The following is a 20,728-nucleotide window of genomic DNA, read 5'->3' as shown; positions in this document are numbered from 1 at the left end:
AACAACACCAGGTTAAAGTCCAACATGTTTGTTTCAAACATTAGTGGTAAAGCGAAAACTCAGCACCCATGGACCAGTTGAACCAGGAACATTCCTCGTCACAATGGACGCCTCGGCACTCTACACCAGCATTCCCCATGACGACAGAATTGCTGCAACAGCCTCAGTACTCAACACCGACAACTGCCAATCTCCAGACGCAATATTGCAACTCATCCGCTTCATTCTGGATCACAACGTCTTCACCTTCGACAACAAGTTCTTCATCCAGTCGCACAGAACAGCCATGGGGACCAGATTCGCACCTCAATGCGCCAACATCTTCATGCACAAATTCGAACAAGACCTCCTCACCACACAGGACCTTCAACCGACGTTATACACCAGACACATCGATGACATTTTTTTCCTTTGGACCCATGGCGAAGGATCACTGAAACGACTACACAATGACATCAATAAGTTCCATCCCACCATCAGACTCACCATGGACTACTCTCCAAAATCAGTTGCATTCTTGGACACACTTGTCTCCATCAAGGACGGTCACCTCAGCACTTTGCTTTACCGCAAGCCCACAGATAACCTCACAATGCTCCACTTCTCCAGCTTCCACCCTAAACACATTAAAGAAGCCATCCCCTATGGACAAGCCCTCCATGGATCTGCTCAGACAAGGAGGAGCCTAACAGACATCTACGGACGCTGAAAGATGCCCTCGTACGAACGGGATATGGCTCTCGACTCATCGATCGACAGTTCCAACGCGCCACAGCAAAAAACCGCACCGACCTCCTCAGAAGACAAACACGGGACACAACCGATAGAGTACCCTTCACCGTCCAGTACTTTCCAGGAGCGGAGAAACTACGACATCTTCTTTGCAGCCTTCAACACGTCATTGATGAAGATGAACATCTTGCCAAGGTCATCCCCACACCCCCACTACTTGCCTTCAAACAACCGTGCAACCTCAAACAAACCATTGTTTGCAGCAAACTACCCAGCCTTCAGAACAGCGACCACGACACCACACAACCCTGCCATGGCAATCTCTGCAAGACGTGCCAGATTATCGACATGGATACAACCATTACACGTGAGAACACCACCCACCAGGTACGCGGTACATACTCGTGCGACTCGGCCAACGTTGTCTACCTCATACGCTGCAGGATAGGATGTCCTGAAGCGTGGTACATTGGTGAGACCATGTTATGTTCTTTAGCAATTAAGCTTTCTGTTACCTGGCCTAATATCACTTTATATGGCTCGCGTCAAATATTGTTTTATAATTTTCCTGTGAAGTGTTTTGGGACTTTTTACTATGTAAAAGGTGCTCAGTAAAAGTTGTTATATTGCGTGATATTCTTGCAAAAATGTCATTATATTTCCTATGTTAAAGATGCCTGAGTAATTTTGTCAAACTGCAATTAAACTGCAACACCGCTGCTGCTGGGAGGTGTGTTTACAGTGTGCCAAGTTTACATAGGCAATTTCTATCATAAACGTGGACAGAAGAATTTTGAACATCAACCTAAAAATAATGGAATAAAGTGTGACTTTAAAATGGGGCCTGAATTACACTTGTATGCCCATCTTCTAAGCTAGATTCACCTTGAGAATAGGCTTGGTGTGAATAAATTTCACCATAGATGAGTGTGAGGCGTTACACTTCAGTAATAAAAAATAAGGAGGTCACATCTTAGCTCAAGATTAAGATTCAAAATGGTGCAAAGTGTTTGGAGAATAAAAGTACATAAATTGCTTCGAGTTGTGACAGAGGCCAATAAGACCATAACTAAAACAAACTAAGGACTGGGGTTTAATTCTAGTAAGATAGATTTGAAAAACAAAACTGTATCAAACCTGGTTGGAACAAGTTTGGTGTACTGTTTGTAGTTCTGGTCACCATGTTCTAAAAAATGATGTAGAGACACTGGACAGAATGCTGAAAATAAATGACGAGGATGATACCATAACTGTGAGAAAACTCTCAGGAAGGGGTGAGCAGGCTGGATTTCTTCTCTTGAAAAGAGAAGGTTGAGGGGTAACCTAATAGAAGTCTTTAAAATTATATAAATGTTTTCTTAGACAAGACACAACGGGTGTGTTCCCATATGGGGAAGAGCAGAATTAGAGGCCATCAATATAAGATAGTCACCAAGGAAGCCAATTGAGCAATTTATTTATTCAGGGAGTGGTGAGAATATGGAACTCGGTACCATAGGGAGTAGTTGAGCCAATTGTGCAGAAGCATTTAAGAGGGAGCTAGATAAGTGTATGGGAGAAAAAATAATAAAGGGTTGTGTTGGTAGTTAGCTGAGGAAGTATATGAAGAGGTTTGAGTATTAATGGACTAATTGGACCGAATTACCTGTTTCTGCGCTACATGCCCCCGACTATGATATTATTCCCCATGTGCAACAGCACAGGCAACCAATGAGTACATTTTATATATTTAATTGAGTGTGCATTTTATTCAGAACTCATTATCGTTGACACCGTTGTGGTTTTGCAACAGATATTCCCGATGTTAAAGGAATGCTGTGTGTTACAAAATAGCTGCTATTCTGTGGTCAGAACATATTTGAGATTGTACAACCTAACTTCCGAGTTCTTAAAAATCAAAACGCTTTCCGAATACTTTCATCTGTTATTTCTTTCTTATTAACCAAAGCTTCCTACATCCAATTGAAAAATGACAGATCTCACGACAACTTGATTAAAAAGTGCATTTCCTTACTCTCATTAAAGTTTTTACTTAAGGCCACAGCCTCTTACCAAAGCCTGGTCTTGGACGTGCTATTTTTGCCCAACTGTGCAACTGTGAGCTGTCTTTTGATTGTATATTCTAAATCTATCCAATGTACCCAGTTTCCAATGACACGTGGGACCATTCAGTCAGCTATACCAATAAGGATTTTTTAGCCTCTTGATATTTTTAGCTCACTGTTTCCCATTGAATAATTTTGAAAGAGAAGAGGACAATTATGAAAACCTTCACTGAGATAAAGTTTACAGTGCTTTTTAAGGAATGGTTGTGTGAAAGAGATAGAGGATGAGAAGAAATGACTAGAGTGATCACAGATTATTTGTTCCTTTTATTTTGCACTCTTATTGTCTACATATCAACCTTGACTCAGTGGTAACATGCCTTGCACACCCCCACCACTATCTATTCCATGCATCCCCAGCCCCTTCCCCCCCATAGGAAGAAGTGCACCTTTTACACTGAAGCGCCTCGAGTAGCCCCCATCATTGTTCCCATCCGGGTAAATGGTCTTATTTTGCAAATGGAACTTGACACCGGAGCGGCTGTGTTGGTGGTAGGTTTTTAAACTTTTAAAGATATTCGAAAGGGGACCCGGGTGCTGGACCTATCTAAGACTAGGGTGCTTCTCGCCACCTACACTGAAGAACAACTATGCATTGTCAGACTTACGAAGGTCCCCACAGTGTTTAGCCACCAGGAAGCCCAATTGCCTTTAATAATGGTTAATGGGGACGGGCCTAGTTTATTGGGCTGCGATTGGCTCCTCCATTTACATATAGATTGGAGCCGAATTCTACAAGTCGGTTCGGGGGGGTTTATGTGCTGTTTTGGGGAAGTTTCCCGAAGTATCCCACCCAGGACCAGTAGCAAGGGTTGCTACCTTTGGACCTCGACTTTTCCAGGCCCGCCCTGTTCCATACGCCTTAGTTGACAAAGTTAATTCGGAGTTAGATCGTCTGGAAGCATTGGACGTAATCCAGCTTGTTCGTTTTGCCGATTGGGCCATTCCGGTTGTTCCCGTCCTCAAGCCAGACAGCTCCGTCTGCATTTGAGGGAATATAAATTAACTGTGAATACCACTTCCCGCCTGGACAAATATCCTCTTCCGCAAATAGAAGATGTTTACGCAAACTGGCTGGCGGCGTTTCATTCACAAAATTAAACATGAGCGACACGTATCTGCAGCTGTCATTGGATGTGTCCTCGTGGCGTTATATCACCATCAACACCCAACGGGGCCCATTTGAAGACACGTGTTTGCCTTTTGAGGTGTCTTCCACATGCACCATTTTTCAACGCACCATGGTAAGCGTGATACGTGGATTACCACAGGTGACCATTTATCTGGATGATGTTTTGGTCACCAATGTCTTGGAAGAGGAGCACCTGAAAAATCTGGAGGCAGTGCTCCACAGGTTCTCAGACTTTGACATTCGACTGATTCAAGAGAAATGCATTTTTTCAGGCGCGTGAAGTGGTCTACCTGGGGTACCGAGTGGATAGCGCTGGCCTCCATCCCCTGGCGGACAAGATGAAGGCCATCCAAATGACTCCTGCTCCCACCAATACCATGACTCTGAGATCGTTCTTAGGCCACGTTAATTATTATAAAAAATTTGTTCCACATCTGGCTGTTATTCTGGCCCCTCTACATTCTCTTTTGAGGAAAACTCCAAATGGTATCAGGGCCCTGACCAGGAAGCCGCCTTCCAGTGTATAAAGAGGCGCCTGACGACCTTGCGTTTGCTGTTGCATTATGACCCTCAAAATCCTCTGATCGTCACCTGTGACGCCTCCCCGTACAGGATCAAAGGGTGTTGGTGCATCAAATGCCAGATGGCACAAAGCGGCCTATTGGCTTTGCTTCCAGGATCCTGTCCGTGACCGAGTGCTGCTTTGCCACATCGAGACAAAAGGCTTGGTAGTGATCTACGCCATCTAGAAATTCCATCAATATGTGTACGGACAGCATTCATTATTGATCACCGACCACAAACCTCGTTGGGCCTTTTTGAAGAAGATAAGGCCATTCCACCCATAGCCTCGGCCTGAATCTAACACTGGCTTGTGAATACACGTTCGCCACTGGCCTTGGACCCAGATTTTCAACCTCGACGCACTGAGTCACCTGCCGTTGCCCTTGGATCTGTGCCTCTCCATCATTCTGCCAACGGATTGTCGACCATATTCAATTTTATGGATATTCTTTCTGTCACAGCCTCACATACTCGCAAATTGATGCAAAAGGATCCAGTTTTGGCAAAGCTGCGAAATATTGTTCTCATTGGAGGCAATGCAGATCAGTTATCTGGGGAGCTGAAGGCCTTCGCCACAAGGTTGACCGAGTTAAGTGTTGAAGGTGGGGTCTTACTTTGGGGAGCCTGGGTGGTGGTCCCTGAGAAGAAATGGTCATTAGTTTTAAGTGACCTTCATGGTGGCCACCCTGAGACCTCACGGATGAAGATGTGAGCTTGGAGCTACGTCTGGTGGCCTGGTATGGATGCAAACATCGAGACTGTGGCCCGCCGATGTGAGGTCGGTCTGTACCCCTGCACCCGTGTGAATGGCCTGGCCATCCTTGGGCCTATGTCCATGTCGAATTTGCCGGTCCCTTTCTGGGCTCAATGTGTCTTCTGTTAATCAACATGCACTCCAAGTGAGTGGAGGTCTACCGAATGCCGTCAATCACCATGGCAATGATGATCGAGAAACTTTGCCTCTCCTTCACCACCCAGGTCCTCCTGTCTGATAATGGGCCCTCATTCATGAGCCAAGATTTCTCAGCATTCTTGCACGGAAGAGGCGCACCCCACTCTGCTACGCGTGGACGGACCCTGCTCCTTCTGTTGCTGCTGAAGGCCAACTGTTTCTTAAGAGACCCTGATGTCCACGCTCGCCTCGTGCCTCCCCATCTCGGCCCAGTTGTGCGTGCGACAGCATTGCCACAGACTTCATGGGGGAGGAATGTTATAACTTGGGGTTAAGCAGGTCATGGGACACTAATGAAACCTTAAGTACGTTATGGGACACTCATGAGACTGGGGGATTGATATTCCCAAAGGAGAATACACACTGCCCCTTCTACATCCTGTATAAAACCGGAGGGCCATGAACTGTAAGCTGGCTCCTGTAGTAGAGTACCTTCTCTGTTCTTCTTTGTTCTGTTTTATAATAAAAACATTCTCCATTATCCCATATAATCTTCTCATTAAACAATATATTATGCATAAGTATAAACACAATAATGGAATTCAAGCCTTAAAACTGTCACTCAGATTTTCACAATACATAATGATGATACTTATTCAGTTACCATAAAGAATGGCTCTCAGGGCAGCATGGTGGCGCACTGGGTTAGCCCTGCTGCCTCACGGCGCCGAGGTCCCAGGTTTGATCCCGGCTCTGGGACACTGTCCGTGTGGAGTTTGCACATTCTCTCCGTGTTTGCGTGGGTTTCGCCCCCACAAGCCAAAGATGTGCAGGATAGGTGGATTGGCCACGCTAAATTGCCCCTTAATTGGAAAAAATGAATTGGGTAATCTAAATTTTTTTTTTTTAAAGAATGGCTCTCATATTGTACTGTATGCAATAGACGATCCTACAATGATCTGACCTACCCTAGTTGTCGCCAAAGATGATCATCAAGTAGATATAAAAGTCTTGCATTTAACGTGCATCCATCACTCTTCAGGTATTCCACTTCAGTGTGTCAAATACATTGAATAAAAGAAAGAAACCAATGATTTAGTGCCAGTCATCCTGTACTTTTGCATCAACTGTGGCTTTACACACAGCGGCCAGTCGACAAATAACCATTTATCTTCCACTAACGTTGCCCTCCAATTGACTTTATTATGTGACTATTTACATGTATGAAACCCACGCCCAACCCTGCACGTTAAAGGAATAGGCCCAAGTTTACCCTACTCCATCTGAGCAGCAGAATAATATACTGTATGCTATATAATGTGATGTATCAGTCTTTATAAAACCAAGCATTCTCCAATTTACCATACCATCACAAGCGAAGTCCCTCTCGGAATGGAATAAAACAGAAAATGCAGGGTTCCGATCCAGGTTCAGCTTGTTTAGGGGCAGATTTAGCAGTGGGCTAAACAGCTGGCTTGTAATGCAGAACAAGGCCAGCAGCGCGGGTTCAATTCCCGCACCGGCCTCTCCGAACAGATGCCGGAATGTGCCGACTAGGGGCCTTTCACAGTAACTTCATTGAAGCCTACTTGTGACAATAAGTGATTATAATTATTATTCAATATCTTGAACTGATCTGCAGATCAGAGAGATCCAAATTTGAATCTCTCTTCTGTGCATGGTTAGCCAATCTTGGCCAGGTGATAGAAGGTGGACAAAATTGCTCTCAGAGCTATGGGTAAGGGAGAAAGAAATCAATGATGTTTTATGCTCCTCAGCTACACTATAGGCACGGCACGTGTGTAGATGTGGAGTGAGTTTGGTTGTGATGCGACACAGATTAAATAGCCTGATACACTCTCTCTGGGCTCTTTCATGAAGTTTGGCTTCTTGTTAGAGTATGAAAGAGTTCCCAGAGCCTATAAAAGCCATTCAACAGTGAAACACTGTCTATAGGAGAAGCTGAAGGCAAGGTAAAAATTGCTGGAATACTGAAGCAAAAGGAAGAGTGATGTAATCACATCGCTGCCGTATCGCAGGCTTTCCTTCGTAGCTGAATATGCCATTGTCATATGTTTACTAGAAGTTGCTTGGGTTAGTGTAGCAAATAGTGTGGCAGGAGCACAGTGGTTAGTACTGTTGCTTCACAGCGCCGGGGACCCAGGTTCGATTCCCGGTTTGGGTCGCTGTCTGTGCAGAGTCTTCACGTTCTCCCCGTCTCTGCGTGGGTTTCCTCCAGGTGCACCGGTTCCCTCCCAGAAGTCCCAAAAGACGTTCTTGTTAGGTGAATTGGACATACTGAATTCTCCCTCAGTGTACCTGAACAGGTGCCGGAATGTGGTGACCAGAGGCTTTTCACAGTAACTTCATTGCAGTGTTACTGTAAGGCTACTTGTAACAATAATGATGAATATTGTTATTACAGAAAATTAAATGGGAAGCTGAGTACCCATCATAAATTCCAAGAGCAAGACTCCCTCGCCAAGGCTAACGTTCTACTATCCCAGGATCATTTTGGAAATTTCGGATAATTCCAAAACCTTCCTCCCAATGACAAACTGCTTCTTCTTACTTTTCTACTCATTAAATCATAAGAATTGTTAAAACACAAAAGAAAGCCATTCACTCCATTGTGTCCGTACTGGTTCTTTGCAAGAGCAGCTCACCTAGCTCCCCAACCTTTGCTCCAAATCCCTGCAATTTTTTCCTTTTTATTTAATGATCCAATTCGCTTACGAATGTCGTCATTGAATCTCCACTACAATCTCAGGCAGTGCCTTCCAGGTCCTAACCACTCTTTGTGTAAGAAAGTTTTTCCTCATGTCATTAATGGATTGGATTGGATTTGTTTATTGTCACGTGTACCCAGGTACAGTGAAAAGTATTTTTCTGCAAGCAGCTCAACAGATCATTCAGTACATGGAAGAAAAGGGAATTAAACAAAATTCAAGAAAATACATGAGAATACATAATAGGGCAACACAAGATATACAATGTAACTACATAAGCATTGGCATCGGTTGAACCATACAGGGTGTAGTGTTAATGAGGTCAGTCCATAAGAGGGTCATTTAGGAGTCTGGTGACAGTGGGGAAGAAGCTGTTTTTGAGTCTGTTCGTGCGTGTTCTCAGACTTCTGTATCTCCTGCCCGATGGAAGAAGTTGGAAAAGTGAGTAAGCCGGGTGGGAGGGATCCTTGATTATGCTGCCCGCTTTCCCCCAGCAGCGGGAGGTGTAGATGGAGTCCATGGATGGAAGGCAGGTTCGTGTGATGGACTGGGCGGTATTCACGACTCTCTGAAGTTCCTTGCAGTCCTGGGCCGAGCAGTTGCCAAACCAGGCTGTGATGCAGCCCGATAGGATGCTTTCTATAGTGCATCTGTAAAAGTTGGTAAGGGTTAATGTGGACATGCCGAATTTCCTTAGTTTCCTGAGGAAGTATAGGCGCTGTTGTGCTTTCTTGGTGATGGCGTCGACGTGAGTGGACCAGGACAGATTTTTGGTGATGTGCACCCCTAGGAATTTGAAACTGCTAACCATCTCCACCTCGGCCCCGTTGATGCTGACAGGGGTGTGTACAGTACTTTGCTTCCTGAAGTCGATGACCAGCTCTTTAGTTTTGCTGGCATTGAGGGAGAGATTGTTGTTGTTACACCACTCCACTAGGTTCTCTATCTCCCTCCTGTACTCGGACTCGTCATTATTCGAGATCCGGCCCACTATGGTCGTATCGTCAGCAAACTTGTAGATGGAGTTGGAATGCTTCTTTTCCCACCCACCTTAAATCTGTCCCCTCTAGTTCTCGATCTTTCCTCCAGTGGGAACAATTTCTCCCTATCTACTCTGTCCAGATCCCTTATCCTTACCTGTAAGACAAAGCACAAACTGTTCTGCCTTCAAATGAAGATTATTTGTGCAGCTATTTAATCTGTACTCCCATTTCACTCAGCCACAAAAGACTCCCACACCCTCTTTCATTACATTTTGTTCCTTTATTTCTCTATAATTTCTCTCCACACTTTTCATAATTTCTCCAGGAAGAGGCCCAGATTCAACCCTACAATCTTCACTGTGATGTTCCTTGTATAGTTCTCCAAGATAGCTAAAAGTTGTAGTGTTAACAAACAACATCAAGCTATGTATTTGAAACAAAGCTAGTTTGTTTTTTTGTGAGGACCACAAAGAATCCAGCACGAGTTGAAGGACAGAAAGAAATAACATCTATTTACAATAACATATATACACACAACAGCAGCAGCAGCAACTCCCTTGCTGCTCACTCCTCTCTAGCCGGTTCCAAACTGGCCAGCTTTATTTATGCAGGGAATCTGCTAATGATTTCTCCGCCTCCTCATTGGGGAAGCTCATACTCCCAAAGGATCGTGGGATTGACAGTAGTCCCCAGCCAATGGTAAGCAGGCAGGTTATAACATCCCTCCCCCCCCCCCCCCCCCCCCAAGTCCAAGCAATCCACCGAAGACCCTGGCGAAGGAGGGCGTCGGACTCGTTTTGACGCAGGCCGGACATCATTTGTACGAGGCACTGGATCAGGCGGCGTGTAACAAGACGGAGAACGGCGCTTCCATGATGAACGGCGTAGTGGTTGTACATCCACAGCCCGGGGGCCTGAGGACTCCCCATCTGAGGCACCCTGTGTCTCCATCTCGGAGTCGGAGTCCACTGCATCCGTCATCTCGGCGTTTCTATCTCCACGCAGTTTTGCAACAACCTGCGCAGGCTTTGAGTGCGGCACCAGAGGAAGATTGTGAGGCATACTCTCCACTGTGTCTGGTCTCTGTGGCTGTAGAAATGAGCTCCGGGGGCGGTGAATCTTTGGAAGGGATAGTCTTCTGGACTGAATGTGGTCTACATGCTTGCGCTGGAGAAGACCCTGGGCTTGCACCTGGTAAGAGATAGGGCCCGTTCGGCGAAGGATAACGCCAGGGACCCACTGGGCACCACCAGCAAAATTTCGAACGAACACTGGGTCACCGGGCGCAAACTGCCAAATCGGCCAATGTCGAGAAAAAACATGTCCCTGCCGTTCTTGTGTGCGGCGTACTTTTGCGCCAATGTCCGGGAAAACCATGCTAAGGCGGGTGCAAAGTCTCCAGCCCATTAGGAATTCTGCGGGAGCTACCCCAATCACCGCATGTGGAGTGGTCCCATATGAAAAGAAAAAACAAGCCAGTCTCGTGTCCACAGACCCGGAAGACTGCTTCTTTCGGCCTCGTTTGAATGTCTGCACTGCGCGCTCGGCCAACCCATTGGAAGCCGGGTGGTATGGAGCGGTTCAGATATGGCGTATGCCGTTCACCTTCATGAACCTCGCAAACTCCTCACTTGTGAACGAAGTGCCGTTGTCTGTGACCAGCACCTTGGGGAGACCATGCGTACTGAAAGACAAACGCATCTTCTTGATTGTTGCGCAGGACGTGTGCCTACCATCTTATGCACCTCTAACCATTTAGACTGGGCATCGATTAATAGAAGGAACATGGATCCTTGAAAAGGGCCGGCGAAATCCACATGCAAATGCGCCCAAGGTCGCCGTGGCCATTCCCAGTGATGTAGGAGTGCGGCCGGCGGAAGCTTCTGATGCTCCTGGCAAATGGAGCAGTTTTGGGCCACCTTCTCAATGTTGGTGTCGAGGCCTGGCCACCAGTCATAACTCCGGACCAACATTTTCATTTTGGTCACACCCGGATGCCCATTGTGCAAGTCCCTTAGTATCAGCTCCTGTCCTTTTTCCGGGACAATCACATGCATCCCCCACATTTACCGTCTTCCACGCTAAATTCTGACAGCTTGGAGGAAAATGCCCGCAACTCGCCTGGGAGCTGTTTATGCTGCCCGCCATACAGGACTATGTGCCGAACCTTTGACAGGACTGGCTCCGTCTGGGTCCACTCACAGATCTGTAATGCCGTGACAAGCAAGGAGTCCATAAAATTTAGGGTTGCAACCACCTCACCGGTCGTGGGGGTCGACATGGGGCAGGTTGATAAAGGCAATCGGCTCAGTGTGTCGGCATTCCCTATCTGGGTTCCTGGTTTGTGCTCCAGAGAATACTCGTAGGCAGCGAGCAACAAAGGCCAGCGCTGGATCCATGCGGAAGCAATGGGCGGTATTGGCTTATCCTCTCGGAAAAGTCCCAGCAGAGGCTTATGATCAGTCACAATAGTGAAGTGGCGGCCACCGCCAGGCCCTCCTTCTCGATCTGCGCGCACTTCTTTTCCGCCGTAGTCAATGTGCGGGAGGCGAAAGCTATCGGCCGCTCAGCCCCATTCTCAATCTTGTGGGACAGACGGCCCCAATACCATACGGGAATGCATCACACGTGATGAGCAAAGGCTTTCCAGGATCACAGTGGGTTAGTAACCCAGACGACGACAATTGTGTTTTACCCGCCGGAAAGCGGTTTCTTGCGGCTGACCCTCAAACCCAGGTGTGATTCTTGTTTGGCAGAAGGTGCAATGGGGCCAGCGTAGTTGCCAGATTGGGGAGGAACTTCCCGTAATAGTTTATGAGGCCAAGAAAAGAACGAAGATGCGAAGTGTCATTCGGGGCGGGGGCCTGTTGAATCGCGCGCACCTTCTCTGCGACGGGGTGAAAACCTTCACGGTCCACCCGATAACCCAGGTAGACTACTTCCTTCGCCTGAAAGATGCACTTTGTGCGATGTAAATGGACTCCAGCCTCTGGAAAGCATCTAAGGACAGCCTCCAAATTCTCCAAATGTTCCTGCTCCGACGTCCCTGTAATAAAATGTCGTCTAAGTAGAAAGCGACACGCAGTAAACCTCTCAAGATGCCCTCCATGATGCGATGAAAAATAGCGCAGACAGAGGACACCCCAAATGGCAACTGTGTATATTCATACAGGCCCCGGTGTATGTTAATAGTTACATATGGCCGGGAGGCAGGGTCCAGCTCCAACTGTAGGTAGGCGTGACTCATATCTAATTTCGTGAACAAGTATCCGCCTGCACGCTTCGCATACAGATCCTCTATGTGAGGCATTGGATATCGGTCGAGCAGGGAAGGTGTAATCACTGTAAGTTTATAGTTGCCGCACAAGCGAACTGTGGCATCTGGCTTCATTACAGGTACAATTGGTGGTGCTGCCCAGTCAGCGAAACGGATGAGCTTCATAATACCCAAGGTCTCCAAATGAGTGAGCTTCCCTTCTACCTTCTCGAGCAAGGCACAAGGCACCGGGCGCGCCCGGAAATAGCGCGGCGTGGCTCCTGGTTCGACGTGGATACGGGCTATGGCCCCTTTTATTTTGCCCAAACTGGGCTGGAATACATCTGGGTACCGTTCCTAGCACCTCAGTCAACCATCCAGAACCTGTTTGGAGGATGTGCTGCCACTGCAGCCGCAAATGGCGCACCCAGTCCCGACCCAACTTAGGCTGGGCCCGTGGCCGCGCACCACGATAAGTGGGAAACGCCCCTCCTGCCATCCATAAACTACAGGGGTCATCGTAGTTCCTGCAATGTCCAATGGTTTCCCCGTGTAGGTGGCCAACCTGGCCTGTGTGTTGGTTAATAAGGGTCTGTATACCCTGCTTGATGCGGTCGAATGTCCTCTGGGCGATCACTGACTCCGCTGCGCCAGTGTCCAACTCCATCTCAAGCGGGTGACCATTGACCCGTACTGTCATCTTAATGGGGGCCACACGGGGAGCTGCCACACAATGCAGCTGCAGGCAGTCCTCCATCTCCATGTCCTCGGTGGTACTCACCGCAGGTTAATCCAAATGGAAGGTACGGCCCCTGGGCTGGCCCCAGTTTCGATCGGAACGACGGTGCCTCTGGCATCCCCAGGACCGGCGTCCACGACGGGGTCGGCACCCACAAGTCCGACACGGACATGGCTCCTCATCCATTGGTTCTGGAGAAGGCTCCCTTCGGGGAGGAACGTCCGACGGCCACTGGCGTCGATCCCAGACGTTGCCTCGCCCAAGGCGTGCACCTCCATTCCCTGTAGCTCCTGGACACCCCGTTCTGCGCTCTCTCGGGACAATACTATTTGAATGGCCTGTTGAAAAGTCAATGTTGCCTCGACTAACAACTTTCTCTGGGTGGCCGCATTTTTTTAAAAAATGTATTTATTCAAAGTTTTTCAAAAAGTTTTATAGAACACTCCAAAAAGGAAAATAATACAAAGAGAAAAGGTCAACATGTGAACCAAACTGAACAACTTAACCCTCTAAACGATAAACAGTTTAACAAATTAACACCCAGCTCAAAACAAAATAGGGCGAACGCCCCTTTCAAAAAGGAAAAGAAATCAGCGCACTCCCCGCCTCCCCCCCCCCCCCCCCCCGGGTTGCTGCTGCTGTTGACCTCCACCTAACGTTCCGCGAGAAAGTCAAGAAACGGTTGCCACCGCCGGAGAACCCCTGCAAGGACCCTCGCAAGGCAAACTTTATCTTCTCCAACCTAAGAAACCCCGCCATGTCATTGATCCAAGCCTCCACACTTGGGGGCTTCGCATCTCTCCACAATAGCAAGAGCCTTCTCCGGGCTACCAAGGAGGCAAAGGCCAGAACTCCGGCCTCTTTCAACTCCTGCATTCCCGGATCCTCCAATACGGGTGGCCGCATTGTTAATACCGCAAACCAAACGGTCGCGTAACATTTCTGTCAAGGTCTCACCATAGTCACAGTACTCCGTAATCCTGCATAGCCTGGATAGAAACTCTGCAAGGGGTTCTCCTGGGGTCCTCTGAGCGGTATTAAACTGGTAATGCTGGACTATCGTGGACCAGGTTGGGTTAAAATGTTGCCCCACTAAGTTCACAAGTTCATCAAACGCCTTGGTGTCCGACGCATCTGGGTATGTAAGGCTCCTAATCACCCCAAAAGTATGCAGGCTGCAGGCAGTGAGCAAAATGACCATCTGCCGCTCATTTTCGGTGATGTTGTTTGCCCGGAAATAGTAACGCATCCATTGTGCGTACTGGTTCCAACTTTCCAGCGCAGCATCAAAATCATCCAAACGTCCATACAGAGGCATGGTGTAACAGAAAAACAACTTCCAACCTGTATCCAACAAAAATCCAAGGAGGCGGCTTCAGCAGCGTAGACAGCAATCTACTTTAACCCTCGTCGCCAGTTTTGTGAGGGCCACGAAGAATCCAGCACGAGTTGAAGGATAGATTTATTTACAATAACATGTATGTACAACAGCAGCAGCAACTCCCTTGCTGCTCACTCCTCTCTCTAGCCGGTACCAAACTGGCCAGCTTTATTCATGTAGGGAATCTGCTAATGATTTCTCCGTCCCACTCATTGGGGAAGCTCATACTCCCAAAGGATTGTGGGATTGCCATTCATCCCCAGCCATTGGTAAGCAGGCAGGTTAAAACAATTTTACACTACTCTAAATGGTTCACACACTATACTAAGTAATAGCTAATAAAACAACAGTATTACATCTATGCTACAGTAATCTATAATGTCTTTCTAATACAACTAACACTCTATCTCAACCTCTCACTATCCTTCTCCTTAACCTTCCCCCAGAACGCTTAGAGACGCAGCCTTTTATAAAACTACTCAGTGATGCCATCTAGTGTTGAGATACATGAACATCATCTTGTTAACCCTTTACACTCCTTACATTATACATATCATTACATCCCACATTTTTTAGACATTTGTACAGTACAAACAGGAAAATATAAGTAACGATATTACATGATACATTGATATGTATACCAAAAGTTAACAAATGAGTCAACATTTGTTAAAATGTTTTACAAATTAAGTCTTTGAGTCTTTCTGATTCTTGATGATCGCCTCAATCCAGTCGACTGAGTTGCAGATGTTTCCAATGTCATCTGGAAGTCACCTTAGGGGCAGACAGTCAAATACACAGAAGGCGTAATCAAAGAGCAACAATGGTATAATTGACTAGTCCCTGAGAAGTAAGGCGAGGCAGTTACCATCGAGCAGTCCCGGAAAGGGACAGGCTCATTTCTACCCACCAAGTCTGATGGCCAAGTTTACAGCAAACAAGCTTCTAAATCTTAGAGCCAAGACAGTGCAGAAAACCTTGGGCTGGATTCTCTGCCCCGCCGCACCACATGTCAGCCCTGACCCACTGGCGGGATTCTCCTTTACGCTGGCAGGACAATGGTGTTTCCCATTGTGGGACAGCCCCACACTGCCAGGAAACCCCCGGGTGTTGGCAAAACGAAGAATCATGCCACCGGAGAATCCCGCCCCTTATCTTTGCGGGATTAGGAAGACGGTTCCCAGATTTGAGTATCACCCTGTATTGTGTGGTAACTATAGCTGGTTATTCAATGTGGATGGTGTTTGGAGAACAGGGGAAGTTTTAGAGTTCAGGTATTGTAGATATATTTTGTAACAAGGGATAACTTCTATAGAAACAGTATGTTTAATAATACATACATCTTAACTGCTTGAGAGTTGAGTAGTCTGGTCTGTGTATATTATATGTATATTTGTCTTTACTTTAATAAATAGTCTTTAATAATTGTTACACAACGACTGGATTATTTACTCTTACTGAGGTTTCACATGTCTCCTCATACCAAAACAAAATAGAACTATACACCCTCACAAGCCGGTGTTCCAAGTGGGGATACCCTCACAAATAACATCAGCGTTCTTAATGACACCATCCACGAGGATTACTTCCATGAGGCTCCTCTTGCACGATTTCACTCCTTGCGATATAAGTGTATCCAGCACGCCTTCAGAAATAGCTTCTTCCTATCCTACCCCATTACATATATTTCTGGTTTACTGCAAGCTGTCATCCTTGGCCTGCCTTTCCCACATTTGAATGTTGCCCCTTGCCATGTGTGCTGATGGCATCCAGCTATAAGTCTCATAATTTCTTCAACTCTCACAACTACCACAATATTACCAGGCTGCCTGTCTAACAGGAAGTCATAGATCGGGCACTTTTCCCAAATTGAACACTGTAAAAACAGATGCTATCATTTTTAGCTTCACTACAAAAAATCTGTAACTTTAACATTGATTCCACTTTTAACGACTCACAGACTGTCAGAAACAATTTACAATGTCATTGGCCTGTTCAAGCCCAGGACTCAACTCAGTGAGTTTCAACCCTCGGATGCTAGGTCACCACTATGAATGCCTGCTTACTTTCATCTCAGTAATATAGGAACGGTGGAAGAGGAGTAGACCATTCAATTCCTCAGGCTTGCTCAGTTAGATCACAGTTGATCTGCATATTAATACAATGTTCCTGCCATTGCTCCAGATTGTCTACTGCTTCACCTCACTCCCACTACAGCCAAAACCAAATAAAGAATTATGTTGCAACTACAGCAGCTTCATGGTGTTCCAAAACACATCACAGCCAGTTAGTTGCTTTTAAAATATCACTATTCTAATGTGTGGAAACACAACAACTAAAGTAGCAGTGTCCAACAAACAGAAATGAGCCAAAAGATCAGACAATGGGGGTAAAATTGGTTAACAGCAGCAGCACAAAATGGCCTCATAGTAAATCAGCAACTGTTTTTTCACGGCAAACTGCAGTGTCAGATAGTTCAGCAGTTCCTGAGCAGGAGAATGTCCTGGAGAACATTGAATCTATAAGTTCTGAGCAGCAAGGTCAAACTTTGAGAAGATCAATCAGAGTCAGAAGAAAACTTGACTGACTCAATTTGTAGATTTGGACTATCTGCATATTTTATGCTTGCTGTTCATGTGTATATATATTTTTTAACTGATTGAACAAATATGTATACATATGAAATCAGTTTAGAAATTAAAAGAAAATAATACTTAGACTCACAAGCTCATGATATCACATGTAAATATACTGATGACAATGTATTAATTTATTCCTTCAAAGGAAAGGGGATGTAGTGATATCATGGTTGTGTATCAAAGTTTGACCTTGCTTCTCAGAACTTATAGATTCAATGTTCTCCATGACATTCTCATGCTCAGGAACAGCTGGACCATCTGACACTGCAGTTTGCGTTGAAAAAACCCAGGCTTTTTTCCACTGGGGTTCACTGGACCACAGCTCGAACTTGTAATATTCTAGTTGGATGGCTTGATTTACATTACAAGAATACTTGTAGCTAAAGTTATAAACAATTTAGTAGCATCTTCAATCGGGCAGGAGATACAAAAGTCTGGGAACACGCACAAACAGACTCAAAAACAGCTTCTTCCCGCTGTTACCAGATTCCTAAACGACCCTCTTATGGACTGACCTCATTAACACTACACCCCTGTATGCTTCACCCGAGGCCGGTGTTTATGGAGTTACATTGTGTACCCTGTGTTGCCCTATTATGTATTTTCTTTTATTTCCTTTTCTTTTCATGTACTTAATGATCTGTTAAGCTGCTCGCAGAAAAATACATTTCACTGTACCTCGGTACATGTGACAATAAACAAATCCAAACCCAAATTAACTGTGGGTAAACTATATACAAAACAACAGATGATTAACAGTAAGATCAAGCACAAGCTGCTTCTCTCCAGCTTCCCCCAGCTAGTCTGAAGGGTCACCTGACTCTAACATACACTTATGTATGAATGAGACTGGTAGTGGTCAGTTGGTGAATTACAACACAACCATGATATCACTACATCCCTTTTCCTTTGAAGGAATAAATTAATACATTATCATCAGTATATTTACATGTGATATCATGAGCCTGTGAGTCTAAGAGTATTATTTTCTTTTAATTTTTTAACTGGTTTCATATATATATTTGTTCGACCAGTTTTTAAAAATATATACACATGAACAGCAAGCATAGAATATGCAGATAGTCCAAATCTACAAATTGAGTCAGTCATGTTTTCTTCTGACTCTGATTGATCTTCTCAAAGTTTGACCTTGCTGCTCAGAACTTATAAATTCAATGTTCTCCATGACATTCTCATGCTCAGGAACTGCGGAACTATCTGACACTGCAGTTTGCGTTGATTATGATGTAGTTTCATCATCCATTACGTGGTTGTGAAAGTCTTCACTGGTTTTCAAGAGTGCGCAACGATTTCTTCTTAAAACCAACCCATCCTCTGTCTGTACATTCATTGTAGGAATGAGGTGCCACTTCTTCAAGTACAATGGCTTTTTTCGACCAATTGCCTGAATCTTCTATTTTCACAATGTCATCACTGTTCAGAGGAGGTAAAGTTCTAGACACTATCATATAGCTGCTTTTGTTTTACTTTAATGTTTTGCATTTCCTGCAGTATCACTGCATTCTCCTCCTTCTTTGCCAAGTATGGAAGTGCGGTACGTAACTTTCTATTCATGAGTGACTGCTGGTGATCTACCATGTGACGATGGTGATGCTCTGTATCTTAATAGTACGAGATATGGATCCGATTGGCTGTCCATTGCTTTCTTCAACAATTGCTTGACAATATGTACACCTTTTTTTACTTTTCCATTGGCTTGAGAATACAACAAACTCAACATGACGTGATTGAAATCATATGTACTGTGAAGTGTTGCCACTATTTACAGCTAAAACCAGGACCTTGTCACTCATGATGACTTGTGGAATTCAGTGTCTCGCAAAAATTGACCTGGTATGCAGAATTATACTGTTTGCCGTTATGCTTGACAGTTGAGCCATGTCGGGATCGTTTGAAAAATAGTCTGTGATCATTAAATAATTGTTCCCTTGTAGGTGAAAGAGATCAATAGCTACTTTCTGCCATGGTGGTGTAGGTAAATCAGATATTTGCATCAGATCTCTTATTTGCTTGCAACGATGCATCTGGCATGTGACACAACTGACCATCCTGTAAATATCTTGGTTTATACCTGGCCAGTAAACAGAAACACGAGCTCTCCATTTGCATTTTTCAATCCCGAGATGTCCTTCGTGTATCCTCTTTAGTACATCCTTGCTAAGAGATTGAGGAATGACGATAGTGTTCAAACGAAGTACCACTCAGTTAACGATACCACATTCAGATCTTATATTATAGACTCCATACATTGACCTCTGGGCTAGTGTAAGTTGATGTTCATCATCATCTCTTAAAGAGTTTTATCCTTCCTGGTCTCTTCTTAGATCTCAAGTAGTGTTGTATCTGATACTGATAGTAGTGTGGAAATAAGATTGACATGCAGATCTACATTTTCAGCATTTCTACTACTAATACTTTGTATCTGCGCTCTCGATGATGTATCTGCTAAGAACAAATATTTGCCTGGCATATAGATGAGATTGAAGTCATAGCATTGTAACTTCATCATCAACCTCTGAATGTGCTGAGAAGGCCAGCAGCATGGGTTCAATTCCCGTACCAGCTAGGAATTCTGAGTTCTCCCTCTGTGTACCCGAACAGGCGCCAGAATGTGGCGACTAGGAGAAAAGTAACTTCATTGCAGTGTTAATGTAAGCCTACTTGTGACAATAAAAAGCTTATTATTATTAAATCTGGTTGAGATATTTTTTGATGATGTTAACCAAAAGACAATAATCTGTCTCAACTATGAAAGTCATGGAATTTCTCCAAGCCTACAACTAAACCCAGGTATTCTTTTTTAATTTTAGCGTACCTCTGTTCTGATGTCATCATGATGCACACATGACTGGTTTCCAATCGTCATGCTGGAGTTGCAGAAGAACTGCCCCCAGACCATCTTTGGACCTGTCTGTAGAACTTTTAATCTGTTTAGATGGATCAAAAAATGTGGGAACTGGTGTGGTCAGTGAAGTTTTGAGCTTCTTCCAATCTTGCTCATGTTGCTCAGTCCAAGTGAAATGTGTTGTCTTGTGCAGGAGATCATATAAATGTGTTGATTTTGCTGACAGGTTTGAAATGAATTTCCCTACCTATCACTCACCTATCACTCATAAGATGGCTTTCTTGTTGTGTAGTTTTGGCATGTTGACTTGGATTTTGTTCCTGTCAGGTTCAATGCCATGCGATGAGAGCTTGTCACCTAAAAATATGACCTCAGTTACTCCAAATTGGCACTTTGCCTTGTTAAGCTTCAGCCCATTTCTCTTGATGCTCATTAGAACTTTTAGCAACCTCGTAATGTGCTCTTCTATGGTTGAGCCAAAAACACAGTCTGGTCCTGAATCATGGAAGATTCCACCACAGACAAATTACAGGTTTTAGTTTTTAACTTTAATTCAGTGATGAAATGATCAATAGACTCCCATGTCTTCTGTAAACATGATCTAAACACATAGCGTTCATAAATTTCATTCTTTTTGGGACTGCAATGTGCCTCAAATCTTCAAATTATTTTGTTAACATTTTTACTATTGTCATTGTTTGCAAATTTAA

At 45.0% G+C, this 20,728-nt stretch overlaps 1 long non-coding RNA gene across 1 annotated transcript; it reads left to right on the top strand.

The window, feature by feature from the left end:
* Window positions 1-1,066: 1,066 nt before the first annotated feature.
* On the top strand, window positions 1,067-20,241 carry LOC119971460. The gene is made up of 2 exons (XR_005461839.1): window positions 1,067-1,119; window positions 19,984-20,241. It is a non-coding gene; the product is annotated as an uncharacterized LOC119971460 (long non-coding RNA).
* The last annotated feature ends 487 nt before the right edge of the window (window positions 20,242-20,728 follow it).

Source organism: Scyliorhinus canicula, chromosome 9 (assembly GCF_902713615.1).
Source record: "Scyliorhinus canicula chromosome 9, sScyCan1.1, whole genome shotgun sequence".
Taxonomy (NCBI): domain Eukaryota; kingdom Metazoa; phylum Chordata; class Chondrichthyes; order Carcharhiniformes; family Scyliorhinidae; genus Scyliorhinus; species Scyliorhinus canicula.
This window is presented reverse-complemented; position numbering and strand designations above follow the sequence as displayed.